At 36.4% G+C, this 21,361-nt stretch overlaps 1 pseudogene; it reads left to right on the forward strand.

The window, feature by feature from the left end:
• The first annotated feature begins 17,542 nt into the window (after positions 1-17,542).
• LOC107871958 lies at positions 17,543-21,129 on the forward strand (annotated as a pseudogene).
• The last annotated feature ends 232 nt before the right edge of the window (positions 21,130-21,361 follow it).

Raw genomic sequence — 21,361 nt, forward strand, 5'->3', positions numbered from 1 at the left:
CTTTAACTTAAGTTACTGTCTTACTTTATATCATCCTTATATTATAATTTAGCTCAGTCGGCCGATGATGCCTACTGATCACCCGTGTTTGGGTACTCGTGCTACACTTTTGTATCTTTTTGGTGTAGTCCCGAGTTCTAATTGCCACCATTAAGTCGAGATCGTGCTATGTTGATCATCAGGAAATAGGGTGAGCTCTTAGAGTTTGAGTTGCCCTTTTTCCCCTCTATCTTTATTTTTTTGTATTCGAGATGAATGTATGAGATCATTTAAGACTATTTAAGCTTATTAGACTTTGAGTTATAATTTTTGTTGTCAGATTTAGAGTTGCCCTTATACTTATACTATCATATCATGGGATTGGTATTTGAATGTCAGTTGTTTCTTTTGTGGAATATTGTTGTTGTATTATATTGTTATATAGGGTCCGTGTTGGATGTTTCCACCAAGGTAACCTATTGCGTTAGCTCCGGGTTACAGTGTCAGCTTACCTACTGGTGGGTTATGGTAGGTGCCATCATAACTTGGAAATCGGGTCGTGACATTCATCTTCCCCTTCTCCATATCAACCAATGCCCTACGCGTAGCTAGGAAAGGCCTTCCCAAGATAATAGGGACTTCAAAGTCCACCTCATAATCAAGGAACATAAAATCAACTGGAAATATGAAGGATGCCACCTTCACCAACACATCCATAATGCACCAACTGGTTTCTTCACAATGCGATCGGCCATTAATAACCTCATAGATGTCAGTTTAGGTGCCCCAACCCCAACTGCTTGTACACCACCAACAGCATTAGATTAATACTAGTTCTCAAATCACATAAATCTCAAGAGAAGTTGAAGGACCAAATAGTACATAGAATAGTAAAGGCTCTGGGGGTCCTTCTTTTTCTCTACTAAAGATTGAGAAGCAATAACACTACAATGGTTCATTTTATGAGCGGGCTCAAAATTCGCCATCCACTTCTTAGTAAATAAATCCTTCATGAACTTCATGTAGCCTAGCATCTGCTCCAATGCTTCCACAAGAAGAATATTAACAGACAGTTCCTTCAACATTGATGTGAACTTTTGATACTTTCCTTTCTTTTGCTTCTTCTTCAATCTTTGAGGAAAATAAGAGGGAGGTCGTGGAACGGTTTTCAATACAGGCTCAGCTTGTTTCCCCTTTATTTTATCCTTCTTAACTCTTTTATCAACACCCATTTATTTTTGTGATGACTCACCACTAGTCACCATCCGCTTCTAGCGCATCATCAATATTAGCAACATTATCCCAAACTTCATCAACTGTAGGCATTGAGGGATCAATGGTATCCTTAATACTTTGAGTGTTGATGGACAAATAGTGACTGCCATTCTTCGGATTTTGAACAGTATTACTTGGAAAAGTACCTGTTGACTTTGATTCAAGGTCGCTGATATTTGACCAAATTGTTGCTCAAGTTGTTTGTCAAAGTAACATACAATACACTTTCTGGATCAAACCTAAAATGCCTGCCTTAATCTACTTAAGCTAACTTTTTTTTTATTTTCTGACTCCTTTACCTATTTAGTGAGCAACGTCTCCATCCTTGTCTCAGTGTCACGGTTCCCCAGTGGAATATACACATCACCCTTCTCCTTGCAGTCATTCTTATGCCTCTAGTCACCATCTCTCTCTCTCTCTTTTATGGTCCCTATATCTGTCCTCATAATAGTTTTGACCTTGGTTCCCTTGCCTCGAGTTCCAAGTGTTTTTAGGAAACCCTTGGCCCTTGCCTCAGAAACCCACCAACTCAACTCTCTATCCAGATACTTTGCCTCCTCTTCAATATCAGAATCATACATCTGAAATGCATTACCTTGTGCGTTCACCTTCTTGGAATTCATAGTTGCAAATTTCTTAGTCAAAAGCTCAATCTTCATCCTCAGTTGTGCAACTTCTTGAGCCATTGTATCATCGATAATTCTCTACTAGTTGGAAGCACCAATAACATAAGTGCTAACACCTCTTTATGCTTCTCAAGTATACTACCTTCAGTTGTTTAGAGAGATTCGATCTAAAATTTCCAATGTTGCTTCCCAACATAGGCTCATGAAAGCTCCACCCATAATAGTGTTAGCAACATCTTTGGAATTGGTATTCAGGGCACGATAGAAAATTTCCAGGAAAATTTTCCCTGAAATTCATTGATTAGGCACCATAATCAACTTCTTCTTAAACCAAAACCATGCCTCATACATTGGTTTAGAAAGAACCTTCCTGAAATTATAGATCTCGTCCTTCAATAGCAGCATTCTGTTAGAAGGTCATAAACGGTCTAAGAACTGCTTAAGCAACTTATTCCAAATAGTAATGGACCCACGAGATAGTTCCCCTAACCATAATGTCGCTTTACTAGTTAGAGAGAATGGAAACAACTTGAGTCTCAAAGCTTCCTAACTCACTCCATGAATATTATATGACGTAAAAATTTGAAAAAAATTATGATGTGCATTTTTATGTCATCAGTTGGCAAACTCGAAAACACACCCTTCAGATTTAGCAACTAAATCATAACACTTGTGATATCAAACTTCATCCCCTCGGGCAACTCAGGAGGGATGATAGCTCCTATCTCTATGGGCTCAACATACCTTAGGTCATTCTCTGGATCATCACATGCTTGCATGTACTGATAAGTTAGGAGTATGGAAGCTCTATCTCTTCTCACTCTATCGATTTCTGCCCGACGATCAGCTTTCTATCTCTGTCTCTTCTCTAGAACTACACAATGGGCAGTCTCCTTATCCCTCCATGCATTTGCTTTCACTAATAACTACGCAGTGGTTTGCGCAGCTGTCTCCTGAACACCATGCAAAGGTGGGGGACTCAAGTCAAGTGGATTACCACGAAGCCCCTCATAATGAGCTTTACAATCGTGTTTCAATATCCTATGATTCTATCGTAGTGTTTTTTCAGAATCTAGATTAAATGGGATAAAGGGATTGCCTTGACTCCTAGTACTGGGCATACGCCCCAATAAGAACAAAAAAAAGAAAACCCAACAACCTTAACAAACTTTGTCAATCAATCCGTAACTGTATTCCTCAACAACACCAAAATTTGATGTCGCCCAAACTATACCCTCCAAGAAGATACAATGTGATCATTGTCAAATGATAGTAACTCAACAAGGTTGAGGTTGATCCCACAGGGTATAGACAAAATATCTCTCATGAATCTATTCAAGTATCCGAAAAATACAGGAAAAGTAAATAAGGGGTTTCATTGTAAAAACGGTAGAGTAGCAACAAGTCTTGATAACTTTAGATGAAATCAATCTGAGATGAATTCTAGGATTGTGATACCCTTGCTTCCTAACTCTGTAGACTTATCATGCTCAATCTGACTAACTCAATGCAATACATGCAGAATCTGACAAGATAGGTATCACCAACTGTCTTGTGCTTGGTAAATTTCACTCTTCACCTTGTGAGTCTTAGAGTATCACCTTACTAACCCTTATCTTTGATCCCAATTCAACTATTTCTTTTTGAGTGTCAAGTTGATTAAACGAGGGTTGGTATCCTCGAATAACTATCGTAACCCTTTCTCCTAATCTTGACCTTTCTTGTAAAGATGATCTTGAATACAGGCAAGTTCTCAACTTTTGTAGTAGTTAAGAAAGTATGCAATACGAAGAAAATTACAATACATGCATACACACTAATTTAGAAGAACCTCACACTTCCTCTACTTCGGTATTTAGCTAGGGTACCCACTACCCTATTTAGGTGGTTTAGTTGGGCATATTTGCAAGAATATCCATGGAATTCAATGAAGAAAGCATAGAAACAATCCCACAATAATTGAAGAATAAAAACCAAATTCTCAAATCAACAATCAACAAAATAATCAAGAACAATAATTCCAAGATCAAAAGTCAACTATTGAAATCAACATATGTCTATGAATGTATAAACAGTGTAAACTAATAATAAAATGTCAAAATGGTATTTATAAAGTACATAGAAACCCTAAAAATCCTAACCAAACAAACTAGGAAAAACTGGGTCAGTGGTCACTTATAGACCCACTTATGGGTCGTAAGTGGTACTGACGTCCCGTAGGTGGATGTCGCAAGTGACCCAAAATCTTCAAACTTTGAAATATTGCAAGGTCTCCACCTACGAAGGCACATACGGGGTGCAGGTGTTACTTACTGCCCGTTGGAAGCCTCATCGTAACTATCAGATAAAATCTTTAAACTTCAGAGTCTCTGATCATAAAACTCTGACACCCATGATGGTACTTACAGCGACGTAAGTAGTACTTACGCCTCGTAAATAGTCTTTCATCAAAATTAAACAAAAACTTTAACTTTCAGGGTCTCTGACTCAACATCTCTGAAACCCATGAGGCATAGTCTCATTCAAAGGATCAGCAGATTGGGGTTGGTCATTATCATTTCTGCGGGCATCCACTCTTCGGAGAGGCATTTTCTAAAATAAGAAAGCACGACTTATTATATAAGAGGGACAACTGTAGGCATGATAGAATCTGAAAGAAAGAAATAACTTTTTCCTAAAATGTCTTGTCACCTCTTTCTCATAGATGTGGCACGCTACATATCGATGATCAATACTCTACTCAACGTGGCTTATCAGACTCCCTAGGACTCCTTTAAAACCTAGCTTTGATACCAAGTTTGTAACAACCCAAAATCAACTCCCAGGAAGTCACACGGTGGTTAGGCCTAAAATCTCAAACCTATGGTGACACATAGTTCTGGGGTCGGAAACCATAGTAACTTACCTAACTCAGTGCTAAATACTACTCCCTTTACTTTATCTCGCTCGTCTCATAGAAATCCACAAAAATAATCTTATGGTTCAATAAGAACCTAACTGTAAAATCAATAATCTCATGTAGTAAAGTGGATTTCAAAGTTTTATGACAATTACGTCAAATCATTTCTCAATAATCTCAGAATACTCAAATCATGGGTGCTTATAGCACAAGAGTTCATAAAATTGCAAGTCTCAAGTAAGGCTTAATGATCCATAATTCAATCTCAATTTAAAACTCATCATCATGCATAATAGATAGCATATAGATTCATAGTTCATGTAGAAATCTGGAAGCTACAGCAATTTGTCTCAAAATCTCAACATACTCATATACTTCAATATCTCAAACATTTCAACTATTAACTTCTCAAGGAATAAAATCATAGGGTATAAACCCAGCTTCAATTTCTTAAGAAAACATGCAAAAATCATGCTATTTGACTTTCAATTCATTGGGAAACATCAAGATATTGCAATCAATAACAATGGGTGAAAAACCCTAATTCAAATTCATCTAAAATCTCATAGATTGCAAAAAATTATAGTTTAAATAAGCCTTTGGGCACAAGGGTGAAAGGATTACCCTTGTTCAAAACCCTGCATACCTTGGATTATGAAATTGGATGAACAAGCTTGCTCTAAACTTTTCTTCTTACTCATTGAGAGAGGTTTCTTGCAACCTTGGACTTGGGGAACTCAAATCTCAACTTAATTTATGGAATCTATGGTGAGTTCTTGGATTTCTTGGAGAAGAGTTTTAGATTTGATCTTGAGGGAGAAACCCTAACTCTTGGATGTTTTGGGAGATAAATGAAGCCATTTTCTTCTTTGGGAATACATCTGGTTGATAAAAGAGTGAAAAAGACCAAAACGTACTTTTTAAAATAAGTTAAAAAATACTGAACGGGGGCTGCGACGGTCTGTCACTGTCTGACAATCCATCAGATCATCCATCGCACATCGATCACAAAAAGAACACATTGCCTTAGTTGTGACGGTTCGTCGTAAACTCGATGGTCTATCGGATCGTCCGTCGAACATTGTCCAGGATGAGGCCATACTACCTCAGTGGTGACGGTCTCAGCGACGGTCCATCACAGCCTTGATGGTCCGTCGTCCTGGCCGTCGCACTTAAGCCAAAAAAGGGAGTTACTACCTTAGTTTTGATGGTCTGAGCGACGGTCCATCGCAGACTCAACGGTTTATAGGATCATCCGTCACACCTGGGCGGTTCCAGCAACTCTTAGTAACACGGCCATAACTTCTTACCCCGACGCCGGATTTGGATGAAATTGGTGTCGTTGGAAAGCTAATTCAATTCTCTACATGACAAAAAGTTAAATTTAAGAAAATTCTATATGGTTTAAACACCAATCACTTAGGAGGTCACTTCTCAATCTTCTAGTACCGGAATTACACTTCATTCGACACGCTCTAAGGCTCAGACTATGAGGGAACTTTGTGGGGTATTACAATATCTCCCCCTTGGAAACATTCATCCTCAAATGTCACTAGTTAGACTAGGAACACAGGAAAATAAAGTACATACAGATGAAGCAATTCGCTAAACGGCTCAAAATCTCTCTAAACTCTTGAATACCTCAGAAATTGCAAGAACTCATGCAAGTATAGATATATAGTTGAACTTTAGATTAGAAAGGCTGAATTAAGGAAGGATGATACCTTCAGACTAAACTGAACTCGCGGAAAAGAGGTGCGGATACTTGGCTCGCATGTCTTCTTCTGCTTCCCAAGTAGCGCCCTCAAATGACTGGTTCCGCCATAAAACTTTGACCAAGGGAACCTCTTTGTTCTTAGTCTTTGGATCTGAAAATCTAGAATCTCAACAAGAATCTCATCGAAGAAAGACTATTCTAAATATAAGCACTCTCTGAAGGATCTACCACAACAGAATCACCAATATGCTTTTTAAGCATGGAGACATGAAAAAATAGAATGAATGGCTGACAACTCTATAGGCAACTCAACTTCATAGGCTACTTTCCCAACAGGGCTCAAAACTCTATACAGTCCAACATAACGGGGACTAAGCTTTCCCTTTTTACCAAACCTCTTCACCCTTTTCATGGGTGAAATCTTCAAGTACACCAAATCACCCACCTTAAACTCAAGATCTCTTTTCCTCACATTGGCATATGACTTTTGACGACTCTGAGCTGTCTTCAACCTTTCTCTTATCAAATTAACTTTTTCCATAGCTTCAAACACTGAGTCAAGCCTAATCGCGGCAGCTTCACCCACTTCAAACCAACCTATGGGTGATCTACATCTTCTACTATATAAGGCCTTAAATAGTGCCATTTCGATGCTAGTATGGTAACTATTGTTATAGGCAAACTCTATCAATGGCAAATGCTCATTCCAATTACCTTCGAAATCAAAAGCACATGCCCTCAACATATCCTCTAGGGTTTGAATGGTCCTCTCAGCTTAACCATCTGTCTACGGATAAAAAGTGGAACTCAAATGCACTTGGGTACCAAGACCCTACTGAAACGCCCTCTAAAACTGAGATGTAAATTGAGTACCCCTATCCAGAATGATAGATAAGGAAAATTCGTACAGCCTGACTGACTCTCGGATATACAATTTAGCATAATCCTCAGCTATACAAGATGTATACACGGGCAAAAAATGCGTTGGTTTAGTTAACTTGTCTACAACAACCCAAATAGAATCATGATGATGACGCGAAAGAGACAACCCAGTCACAAAGCCCATATTCACCACCTCCCACTTCCAAGTGGGTATACCAAACCTTGCATTACACCACCAGGTCTTTGGTACTCTACCTTAACCTGTTGGCACGTAGCACACTTTGCTACAAACCCAGCTATATCCTTCTTCATACTATTCTACTAATAGATTTCCTGCAAGTTGTGGTACATCTCGGTAGTTCTAGGATAAATGGAATACCACGCGCCATGAGCTTCAGCCATAATCCTCTACCTCAGATCATTAACACACAAAACACACAACCTACCCTATAATCTTAACACACCATATCCCCCTTGGAGAAAACCTCTACCTTTTGGTCCTTAACTGACTCCTTCAGTCTGACCAAGCTAGGATCTCTGTCTTTCTTCTCTTTTACTTTCGAAACTAAAGAGGATTTGGAACTACTCTACACCAAAGTACTTCCCTCGGCTGAATCAAGCAACCTAATACCCAATCTAGCCAGACAATGCACATAACGAGCTAACTCTTTTTTACCTTCCTCTACATGAGCAACACTACCCATAGACAACCTGCTAAGGGCATCCACCACTACATTAGCCTTACTCGGGTGATCAACACACTCATATCATAGTCTTTTAACAACTCCAACCACCTCCTCTGCCTAAGATTCAACTCCCTCTGAGTAAATACATACTGCAGGCTTTTATGATCAGTAAACACATCAACATAGACACATAAAGATAGTGTCTTCATATTTTTAAAGCAAAGACCACAGCAGCTAACTCAAGATCATGGGTTGGGTAATTCTTTTTATGCGTCTTCAACTATCTAGAGGCATAGGCTATAACCTTACCTCTTTGCATCAACACACAACCCAAACCAACTCTAGAGACATCATAATACACCATAAAACCATCTGTACCATCAAGCAATGCCAACACAGGGGTTGAAGTAAGTCGAGTCTTCAACTCCTGAAAACTCTTCTCACAGGAATCTAACCACTGGAACTTAACTTTCTTTTAGGTCAATCGGGTCATAGGAGATGCAAGAGAAGAGAAACCTATAACAAAACGGCGATAGTAGCCCGCTTGACCTAAGAAACTCCTAATGTCAGATGGGGAAATAGATCTAGGCTAATTTCTTACAGTTTTTGTCTTTTGGGGATCAACTCTAATACCTTCGATTGAAATAACATGACCCAAAAAGGCTACAAACCTTAGCCAAAATTCACACTTGTTGAATTTGGTGAACAACCGGTGATCTCTAAGACTTTACAAGATAGCTCTAAGGTGATTTGCATGATCATTCTTAGTACGGAAGTACACAAAGATATCATTTATGAACACTATGACAAACATATCAAGATATTGCTTAAACACTCAATTCATGAGGTCCATAAAGGCTGCTGGGGCATTGGTTAGCCCGAAATACATGACTAGAAACTCAAAGTTACCATAGCGGGTTTGGAAGGCTATCTTTGGAATATCACATTCCCTCACTTTAAGCTAGTGATAGCCGGACCTAAGGTCTATCTTGGAGAAATAACTTGCACCTTGCAACTGATCAAACAGGTTATCAATTCTCAGAAGAAGATACTTATTTTTTACTGCAGCTTTGTTAAGTTAACGATAGTCAATACACATACGAAAAGAACCATCTTTCTTTTGAGCAAATAAAATAGGTGTGCCCTAAGAAGAAATATTGGGCCTTATGAAACCTTTGTCCAAAAGATCTTTGAGTTTCTCTTTTAACTCCTTAAGCTCCACAGGTGCCATACGGTATAGCGGAATAGAAATAGGCTGAGTGTCGGGAAGAAGGTCAATCCTGAATTTTATCTCTCTATCGGGAGGTATCCCTTGGAGATATTTTGAAAAAACATCAAGAAACTTGTTATAAATATTAACTGACTGAATAGTTAGAGCCTCAAACTTAGTATCTTTGACTCTAACTAGGTGATAGATGGAACCCTTGGATATTAGCCTTTTGGCTTTGAGATAGGAGATAAAATGACTCTTGGAAGATACCAAACTCCTAGACCACTCAAAAACTGGTTCATCAGAAAACTGAAACTTGACCATATAGGTACGACAGTCTATAGATGCATAACAAGAATGAAGCCAATCCATACCCAGAATAAGGTCAAAATCCACCATGTCTAACTTTATCAAATCAGCAAGAATGACTCTATGAAGGATAGTAATAGTACAACCTTTATACACTTGTTTAGCAACAACTGACTCCCCTACTGGTGTAGAAACTAGGAAGGGCTTAGGAATTCTTTTGGGACTCATTTTGAAATTCACGACTACAAGTGGGGTCATATAAGAGAGACTTGACCCGGGGTACAACAACACATAAACATCAAGGCAAAAGACACGGAGCATACCAGTAACAATATCAAGAGAATACTTCTACTCCTGATGGGATGGTAAGGCATAAAATCTGTTCTGGCACTGAATGCCAGCAGTGCTAGATGAAGAGCCCTGAGTAGGGGTGGGACGGGGTATAGGAGCTGGTGAACTAATAGCTGGTGCTTAAGGTCGGGCGTTTCTGGTCCCCTGCCTAGCAAGCGGGCAATCTCTAAGTCTGTGGCCCTACTTGCCACAACCAAAACAACCCCTCAAATCCGCAAAACACTCACCGAGATGATCCCTACCACACTTAGCACAAGGATGATAACGGGGCCTGTTACTAACACTGTTCTGCGACCAAGATATAAAAAACCTGCTCCCTTGCTCCTGCCTGCCTCTAGGCGCAGGAGAACTAGCTGATAAAAGAACTAGAATAGGCAGATAACTCTGGAACTGAGGGTGGTTCTCTCTATGGAACCTAGCCATACTATACTCACACTGCTCAGATCTAGCCCTCTTGTTACCCCTCACTCTATCTCTCTCCCTTAGATTATCTACCTCTATCTGTTGTGCATGTATTATCAACCTAGACAGATCTATATCCCTGTTCAACATTGTCGTCCTACACTTCTTCAAAACCAAACCAGAAACACCTGTCACGAATTTACTCATACTAGCTCGGGTGTCAAAAATCAAATCAAGAGCATACTTGTCCAACTGATTGAACTTTAAGCAGTACCCCTTAACAGACATGGAGCCCTGCCTCAAGTTCATAAATTCCTCAATCTTTGATTCTCTCATCTCAAGCAGAAAGAACTTGTCCAATAATACATCTTAGAACACCTGCCAAGTCATAGGAGCAACATCCTTACCTCTACCATTTCTCCGTGATACAACCCAGTCATAAGCAATGTCCTTCAACCTTTAAGACGCCAACTCAACACTTTCTTCCTCAGAAACATGCATCACCTGTGAGATCTTTCTCACCTCTTCAAGGTACAACTATGGGTCCTCGCCAGCTTTAGACCCATAAAACTCTGGTGGATTCATCCGCATGAAATCATAAATCCTAGTAGTAGCTAAATCATATCCCTGCTGATTAGCAACTGTGGCCTGGTTATTGGCCTGAACATTGGCGGTGACTGCTTGGGCTAACGCCTGAAAAAACACCTAAAACTCAGCATGAGACATAGTCTCATTCAAAGGATCAGCAGATTGGGGTTGGTCATTATCATTTCTGCGGGCATCCACTCTTCGGAGAGGCATTTTCTAAAATAAGAGAGCACGACTTATTATATGAGAAGGACAACTGTAGGCATGATAGAATCTGAAAGAAAGAAATAACTTTTTCCTAAAATGTCTTGTCACCTCTTGCTCATAGATGTGGCGTGCTACACACCGATGATCAAGACTCTACTCAACATGGCTTGTCAGACTCCCTAGGACTCCTTTAAAACCTGGCTTTGATACCAAGTTTGTAACGACCCAAAATCAACTCCTTGGACGTCACACGGTGCTTAAGGCTACAAGTAGCCCTAAGCTAAACCTTTGAGCCTGTCACTACTCATTATAACTTATTTCAAGAAGAAATATACAAAACACTGGCACTATCATATCAAACAAAAGGAAATACGATGATAATACTCAGTCCAAACGACCATAATACTAGAAGTCTCAACATAACAACAATATGATAACTAGTCTGACAAAGCCTCTACTACTCCATGAACTAGAGAGCCGCTGGGACAGGTCCCTAACTGACTCAAACTTAACTAAAAGTAATAACATAACCACTCAAATACTGAAATGTTTGAAGATAGGTCCTCGAACCATGAGGAATCACCACTGTATAAATATAGACAAAGGTACTCAAAAATCACTGACGAGGCTGGGATTGAGCACCTAAACCTACATTATAAGACAATGTAGCACATAGAAGTATATGTGCATAAGCACTTAGAAGTGTACTGAGTATATGGGGGTGTATGCATTTACATAAAACCATATCAATACTCTTTAATCAAATCATGCATGCAATTAGGAATGACTCACATGGCTTGAATAAGTCAAAATGTAAAGCTCATAAATCATGTAGAATGAAGCATGTAACACAAATCTCATGAGTCATTATACTTTAGCTTTAAAATCTATACTCTTCTCTTCCTTTCGTTACTCAAAGACTAAAGAAAGTTTTAAACCATACTTTCAAACGCATGCATATATCTCATGGAGAGTAAAACTTCTTTGATGCTCAAGAACTTATAACTCTTTTGAACTTAAACACTTGGAACTCGGAATCATATAACTTTGGTTTAAAAATCGGTGATCAACTCATACTCATAGAGAAAACTACTTCCTTCTTTGGAAAATAGTCAAAAGCAGTTCATTCATTTTAGAAAATATCTCATCTCATTAGGAAAATTATTCTATCTCAATGGAAAATACTTTAGTTTAGGGAGGTTCTCCTAACCGACATAAACCATGTAAGCTACATGGAATCCAATGTCTTATCCTCTTAAGGAAGAAACCTCACATTGGGGAGAGACGTCATATCTTACTAAGGAGTATAACCTCAACTCAGTGATCACTTATCGTGGCTTGGGGCCCACTCATTTTGTCCTCAGGCCCAAAATCTCAAACCTATGGTAGTACATAGTTCTGGGGTAAGATACCGTAGTAACTTACCCAACTCAGTGCTAAATACTACTCCCTTTAGTTTATCTCGCTCATCTCATAGAAATCCACAAAAATAATCTCATGGTTCAATAAGAACCTAACTGTAAAATCTATAATCTCATGTAGTGAAGTGGATTTCAAAGCTCTATCACCATTAAGTCAAAACATTTCTCAATAATCTCAGAATACTCAAATCATGGGTGTTTATAGCATAAGAGTTCATAAAATTGCAAGTCTCAAGTAGGGGTTACTGACCTATAATTCAATCTCAAGTTAAAATTCATCATCATGCATAATAGATAGCATATAGATTCATAGTTCATGTAGAAATCTGGAAGCTACAGCAATTTGTCTCAAAATCTCAACATACTCATATACTTCAATATCTCAAACATTTTAACTATTAACTTCTCAAGGAATAAAATCATAGGGTATAAACCCAAGTTTAATTTCTTAAGAAAACATGCAAAAAATCATGCTATTTGACTTTCAATTCATGGGGAAACATCAAGATATTACAATCAATAACAATGGGTGAAAAACCCTAATTCAAATTCATCTAAAATCTCATAGATTGCAAAAAATTATAGTTTAAATAAGTCTTTGGGCACAAGGGTGAAAGGATTACCCTTGTTCAAAACCCCACATACCTTGGATTATGAAATTGGATGAACAAGCTTGCTCTAAACTCTTCTTCTTACTCATTGAGAGAGGTTTCTTGCAATCTTGGACTTGGGAAACTCAAATCTCAACTCAATTTGTGGAATTTATGGTAAGTTCTTGGATTTCTTGGAGAAGGGTTTTAGATTTGATCTTGAGGGAGAAACCCTAGCTCTTGGATGTTTTGGGAGATGAATGAAGCCATTTGCTTCATTTGGAATATATCTGGTTGATAAAAGAGTGGAAAATACCAAAAAGTCTTTTTTTTAAATGAGTTAAAAATACTGAACGGGGGCTGCGATGGTCGAAACGACGGTCCATCGCTAGTCTGACGGTCCGTCGGATCGTCCATTACACATCGATCAGAAAAAGAACACACTGCCTTGGTTGTGACGGTTTGAGCGACCGTCCATCGCAAACTCGACGGTCCGTCGGATCATCCGTCACAGTTGGCCAGGATGAGGTCATACTGCCTCAGTGGTGACGATCTTAGCGACGGTCCATCGTAGCCTTAACAATCCATCATCCTGGCCGTCGTACTTGGGCCAAAAAAGGGAGTTACTGCCTTGGTTGCGATGGTCCATCGTAGACTCGACGATCCGTAGGATCGTCCGTTTCACCTGGGCGGTTCCAACAACTCTCAGTAAAATGGCCATAACTTTTCACCCCGATGCCGGATTTGGACTAAATTGGTATCATTGGAAAGCTAATTCAATTCTCTACATGAAAAAAGTCAAATTTAAGAAAATTATATATGGTTTAAATACCAATCACTTAGGAGGTCACTTTTCAATCTTCTAGGACCAGAATTACACTTCACTCGACACACTCTAAGGCTCACACTACGAGAAAACTTTGCGGGGTCTTACAACTATTTGCTCATACTGTAAATATTTCATTATGAAAGTAAGTTATAAACTAGTTTTAAATTTAAATGATGACTGTAATCCTAACATACTGAAAACTAGTCATGCTTCTTTATTATTTCCATGAAATCATGGAAAGTATTCTAATATTCTTACTACAACTGATACGTCATACGTCAAGGATTTAAGTCATGTGTATAATCATAAATCAATCATGTATTTCATATAAATATAAATGTCATAACACTGTGACAGGATTTTAATAATTCATAAACCATGCAATTTTGGCATTTACCCTAATTAAACAAATCATGAATCTTTAAGAAAGCTAATATTTTAAAATACCGAAAATAGTCATTGCCCAAATCTTGAGAATAGAAAATACTTGTAAAATTTAATGCATTAATACTTTAACAAGAACTATAATTACTACAATTTAAGGGAGGATCTCAATTTTTGGTAGTCCTCATAATGAAAATTTAGGTATTTTACTTTTTTGGCTAAGTAAATTAAGAGAATACACATGGCAATTGATGATGTTCTTTTATTAAATATTTTTATTTTTTCTCTTATTCTTTTTATTAAGACCATTCCACTTGTGTGTTTGTAATTGATCTCTTCTTGCCACTAGATTAACTTTTAATTAAAACTCCCTTTATTTTAAATTAATAATTATTTTTAAAAAAATATTCAAAAATAACTTTTCATATAAAATCAAAGTTAGTAATAATTTTCAACTCACCCTTATAGTCACTATTGTTCAATTCTTAAAAAAAGATATAATAAACTGGATAATTTAATCAATAATAAATAATACATTGCCTTTATTATTTTTCTTAGCGAACATGAAAATAGATAAACTAATAATTAAAATAGGATGAATAGAATATTCTTTTAAAAAGTGTGTAACAAATAAACACGACAAGTAAATGGACCGAATAAAAAAAAATTGTTAACGTAATTTAATTATTATTTAATATCCTTATAGATCACTATTAAGTTAGTTTGTGTGAAGCTTCTAAATTAAGGTTATAACTATTTTTTATATATACTTGAAGTCATTGAAATATTTTGTTGTATTAGATGAAAAATAATTTTCATAAAGACTCTTGTCACATTAAATTATAGGTGAAAATAAAACAATAAATACTAAAACAAATTTCTTTCAATCTATAACTAAGAATTACATACCCACAAATTCATTAAAACATCAATATTTTCTATTTTTGATCATCATTGAATTGTAATTATTAAAATATCATCATGTTATTTTATAAAATATTTAATTACTTGTGGCCTTTTGATATATTCTTATTCTCCGGTAATTCTTTCTTCCACTCAAATAAGTTTTATTTAAAATTATCCCATTATCTGATTAAGAACTTTAATAATTATAAAACTTATCAATAAATGTATTTAGTATGTAGGTCATTAGATTACATTAATTATAAAGTAAAAAATATAATATAACTTATATTTTTAAAATTTAAATTATTATTTTTTATATCTTGATTTGGGCCCGGGCTTAGCACGGACCTCATGAAACTAATCATATGATAACATAAAGAAACTGACTTTCAAGAAAATATGCATCATTGGGCATAAACCCCAAATCATGAAATCGCAAAGTTGTAAATCTAAAATTCATGAGATTCTTGGCATAAGAGCAAAAAGGAAACTCTCATTGAAATATCACATATCTGAACCCTAGAAACCCTTGAGGCTTGAGAAGATTCTTGAACGTACCCTTTTAAGCTTGGGTTTTTGAAACCCTTCTAGTTGTTCTTTGAAACATTAGGGGAATGAGAGCTTCTGAATTGTTATTAAGTGTTTGGGACAACTTTTGGGGCTAAAAGGGGGTTGGGGAGGGTTACATGTCACGATCCAAGACTATCTCCTAGTCGTAATTTCTTAGAACCACAAGTGATCCCAAGCTAACCCATGAACTAGCATGATACTTGAGCAAGTTGTTTATAATATAAATAAAAACTAAATTTGATGAGCGGAAACATAATCATGGGAAAATCTGAACGAATGTAATACTGATAAACCTTACAATATGATAAAACTGAAGAAAGAACTTGAATTACATATCATGACTCTGTCTGACTATCTATAAAGTCTCTACTATACTGACTATAGATAGATGGTACATGCCACCAACTACCACAAATTAATAAATAAGAATGATAATATTACAGTACATGAACTACAACTGTCTGGAGTTCCCGAAAATGGATAACTAATCACCTGCTGGCTGAAACTGAGAACTGCCTGACTCTGGTATATGAGCTACATTTGGTACCTACATTATGAAGGATGAGCCACAAATGCATATATGTGGTCAGTACATTGGAATATACTGAGTATATGGAGACATGTATTAAATCATGAAAATCTTGAAAACATGCTTTAAAACTGAGGACATACGTTATTTACTGAAATATATATTTAAAACATGGCTATACGGAAAAACTGTAAGTCATAGTGAGATTTATAAATCATGAGTTGAAAACAATTTTGTAAGCTGGGAAGCAATAAAAAGGGGAATACTATATGTAAATCTTATGCAAAGCTAAACATGCTGTAAAACTAAACTGAGGATCATGTATGGTTACTGGGCATGAAAACATAAACATATAAAACTGAGAATGCAAGACTAATTATAGCATGTACTGACATGATCTGAATAACTAAAATAATTTGTAAACTGACTGAATAAATACTGAAATCTAGCCACTTATTCAAGTAAACTTGAACTGAGATGGATGGAAGCCTGACTAAAATTGTGGGAGCTATCATGTAACCAACATAAACCATGTGAGCTATCATGGAGTCCAACGTCTGACCCACGTTGGGGAGGATTGTTCTATCCTTGCCATCGGGGTAGAATCTGAACTGGAGTTTCACTAAAATGAGCCCATATTGGGCGAGGGGGAAACACTCTCTGGAAAGGTCCCTAAACCTATAGTGGCACGTAGTTTCTAGGAAAGTAGGATGCACTGATCTACACTTCCTACTCAGTGCTAAATCCTACTCTCAGCTGAAAGACACTGAAACACTAACTGGTACATACACCAATACTTGATAAGCTCAGGTCATGATATTTTGAAAACAACAATGTATGCAGAGTCTGAAGTAATCATAAACATGTAAATAGATAGTGTTCAGCATGGTCATAACAAACTGAGTTTAATAATAAAATCATAGGCTGACTGATAATCACCCAATTATTCCTTCCAATCATTATTACATCATAGTTCCAATCACTACATTACAACTTTAGCCACGGAAAAAAGAAAAATAAATAAATTACGTAGAACCTCAAATTCAAGCAGAAAATATTGAAATCATATACAATATGTGATGACTATTCCATCATTTTCCATCATTTGCAATCATTAACCAAATGATTGTCCACTACCCATTTCACCACCAATCCCCACAGAAATATTTAGATTTTTAATGCTTACTTCTCAGGGTGCAGCAACTTGATGTTTGCTGTGAGACAAAGACAAAGGTCTACTCTTTATTCGTGAAAAGGAATTACATTGAATTGAAATAATCTGTTTTGATATTTCATATCCAAATCATCAAAGTCAACCCCAATTTACACTTGCACATACATAAGTAGGTGATGGTTTTATAGTGTTTATTTATATTATGACTTGACATATTTATTGCAAAAAATGTGCAGGATAACGTGTTTGTCAATGTTATGGCATCAATTAGTATCATGCCCTAGCAGAGAAAGTAAATGACGCTTTCTACAAACTAAGAAACACTAAGGGTCAAATTCAGGCCCATGTTTTTCATGGTAGATATTTGATCAGTCTGTTTATATAGACGATGATTCTCCCTTGGAATATATTTTTGAGAATGAACTGATTTCAATGGATAATGCTAACGTACACAAACCTATGTTTTATATTTTCTTAGTCATAAGAGAAAGTGTTCCAAACCTCAAACTTGATGATATTTTTTAGCAGAAAAATGAAATTGTCAGGGTTGTCGAGAAGGAGCTTGAGAAGGTAAGCTAATTCTTTATTATTTTTTTTAGTTGATACAATATTTTCGAATTGTTCATTCAACCTTATACAAGTGCCATTGTGATCCTTTACAGGCTATGTCGGCTTATGGATTTGAAATTGTTCAGACACTTATAGTTGATATAGAACCAGATAAGCATATGAAGAGAGCTATGAATGAAATTAATATTGGTTTTTCTATAGTCTTATCTTGTAATTAAGCTTGATGCCTGCTGATTCTTAGCTACTTTGACTGGTTAGGACCAATAGGACTATATACGTCAGTTGATGGAGTTCCCTAATAGTTCTATGTGAATTAGTTATGTAAATAATTTCTTCTCACAGACACATATGACAACTTTGGGAGTAATAGCGACATTTATGTCTACCAAGCTCTTCATCTACTAGTTTATATTTGCTCCCATGTTTAATATTTTATTAGTGTTAGAAATTACTGAAAAGGTGGTGAGGCGGTGCAGGTGTGGGGTGGGTTAGGATTAACCTGCAAATATTTCAACACTTTCGAACCCACTTCACCCCATTGACACTCTTAAGAGTAACCAAGGGTTTCCAGGGTGAGAATATTGTTATTTTGTTTTTCTTTATTCAATTTGCTCAGTTGAAAGCTATGGTATTTGTGCTCAGTTTGTCTTGATTTTTTCATGTCTGAACTATTTTCAACTCTACAGCTGCTCTGCTGAGGGTGGTTGCTAACGAGAAGGCAAAGGCAGAAAAATCCCACAAATTAAAAGGGATGAAGGATAGGCAGAGTCAAAGTATCTCTCAGGGTTAGGTATTGCATGCCAGCGTCAAGCAATTATGGATGGTCTGAGACACAGCGTGCTTGAATTCTCACTGAATGTCCCTGGAACCTTAGCAAAGGATGTTATGGATATGGTCCTCTTTACTCAGTACTTTGACACCATGAATTTTATTCTCTTGACCCAGTACTTCGACACTAGAAAGTATAAGTTTTATTCCAGACTTACCACTAAGGTCCTGGAAAAGCATCATTATTTACAAAAGGAGCAATATTTTGAAATCTTATTCACCACATAACCAAAACAAACTTCCAACATATATAACTTGAAAGTTTTTAACTTTGGCAAAATTATATCAGACCCATTAATAAATACAATCAGCTAAAAAGGAATTATACAAAATTCAAACAAGATGAAGAAGAAAAGATGACTGGCCTTGATTGTTACTACCAATAGATGGACGATTGATTTGTTGAATAACATCCTCTTACCCCGACGAATGAACATTGAATCTTAGCATATTAGGATCAAGTGTTAATCCTGGATTTAGACGTTGTAATTATGCAATGATGTTTAGTGTAACATCTCATTCAATGGAACCTCTTTGAGCATTAAATTTTTCCTATATTCTTTGTCGTATTCTCTCTTTCAATTTATCCATTCTCTTTTCCACCAGTTCATTCACAGCGATATATGAAAAGGGTCCAGATCACTTACTTTTTATTTCAAAAGAGACTTGGTCACCCCGCGTCCATATAATATTACTCGACCGATGACGAGGACCCATAACTATTATGAATGCATCAATTGATTGACTACCATCTTTACTTTCTTGAGTTTATACTCTCTCCATTTCAACCTACCAGTAAGATCCAAAATGAGCAAGTAAATTGAGTTGATTCAATATTTAAGAAAGAATAAATGATCTTGATCAATTTTGAATTATAAAATTTCATACTATTTTATTTGTAATATATTCATATGAATCCTAGTACACTTGTCTAGGTATCCTTCTTCTAGTAGACATAAAGAATCCATTATTTGACAAAGCAGAAGAATTTTCCTTCTTTTTTCCTAGTTACATGCAAGTCAACATTAAAAATTTTCAAGTCAACAAGTCCATAGTAACAATATAAGAAAACACTAAACCTCGCGGATTAGAGAAAAACTTATTTTGCCAAAAGTGGGAGGATCCTTCCACTTTTTTTATTCTGTTTGTTAGCATTAGGCGTATCCTGCAGGACAATTGTTATGATGAATAAGTAAACTGTACATATCTTAAATACTATGAAGAACAGGTAAACCTATGCAAAGTAATAGTTGTACATATTCATATCGTACCTCAGCTTCATTGGAGTTTCAATACTTAAGCAAATCTGCAAATACAGATACAAAAATAGTTTAGGCCTATTTGGCATTTGAATTTTATCATTGGGGTAGGCATAAAAGTGTGTTTGCTTAAACATGGACTTATACCCTCTAAAAGAAACATCAATTGCATTCATAGCCCATTTTTTCCCATTTTTGGGAATGTCATATTCTCCTGTAATTTGGTGCAATCTGATTAGTGCAAAAACTATGAAATGATTTGAACTAGAAATTAGAATATTGAGAACTTTGAACCTGTATATAGATCCATATACCATCATATGTCTTCAACTTTATCCAACTAAGATTAAGAGGATAAAATATCCCATTCCTTGCCAAAGTGCCAAGGAATCTGCTAAACTCAATAACCACCACTTTAGTAGGACCAATAGGCTGATTCAACTCATTTAGCACTATTAGTTAACGCTCACTTCATTCATGTACTGCATGTATTTGTGTAGCATTTCTTTTTATTTTGTTAATTTAAGGGCCTACAATAATATGAATAACAAAATTACTGAAATGTAGATAATTTTTAAAATAGCATGAACTAAAATATATGTATTCTTGCCTTCTTTAGATTGTTCATTTTCTTTAAGATTAGAAAGTTGTGACTGATCTTGCTGTACTTGTTCGAGTATTGGTTGTGATGCACGATAGTGTAATCTGGTAATTCTTGTCACACTTGCTCCTCTATTGGTGCTACAAGTAAGATAGAATCCTAAACCACCTGTTACACTTGTTCTTGTATATAAGATCTAACTAAAACATTGTTTAACTTCTCTTTATGCTTGTGATGATTTTTCTTTACATTTATGTAGCCTGTATTTTTTTTCTTCTGTTCTAGTATTTGTTTGTTTCGTAAAGTTTCTAGTGATCCAGCTGAAACAAAGCTCTAAACTCACTGGTGATTTCTTGAACATTTTTCTTGATTCATGATTGGTTAAGTTTGATCTGTAAGTTCAAAAAATAAAATATAAAATAGATTAAGTACTGTAATTCCAGATAACAACCATCAATGAACAATGTTTCTTGTTTTATTTTGGACAAAACTGGATTTGGGAATCCAGATAGCTATACTGATCATAAAATCAATGGTGTTTACATAAAACATATCATCAAGAGTTGAAT

The sequence above is a fragment of the Capsicum annuum genome, chromosome 5, assembly GCF_002878395.1.
Source record: "Capsicum annuum cultivar UCD-10X-F1 chromosome 5, UCD10Xv1.1, whole genome shotgun sequence".
Lineage (NCBI taxonomy): Eukaryota > Viridiplantae > Streptophyta > Magnoliopsida > Solanales > Solanaceae > Capsicum > Capsicum annuum.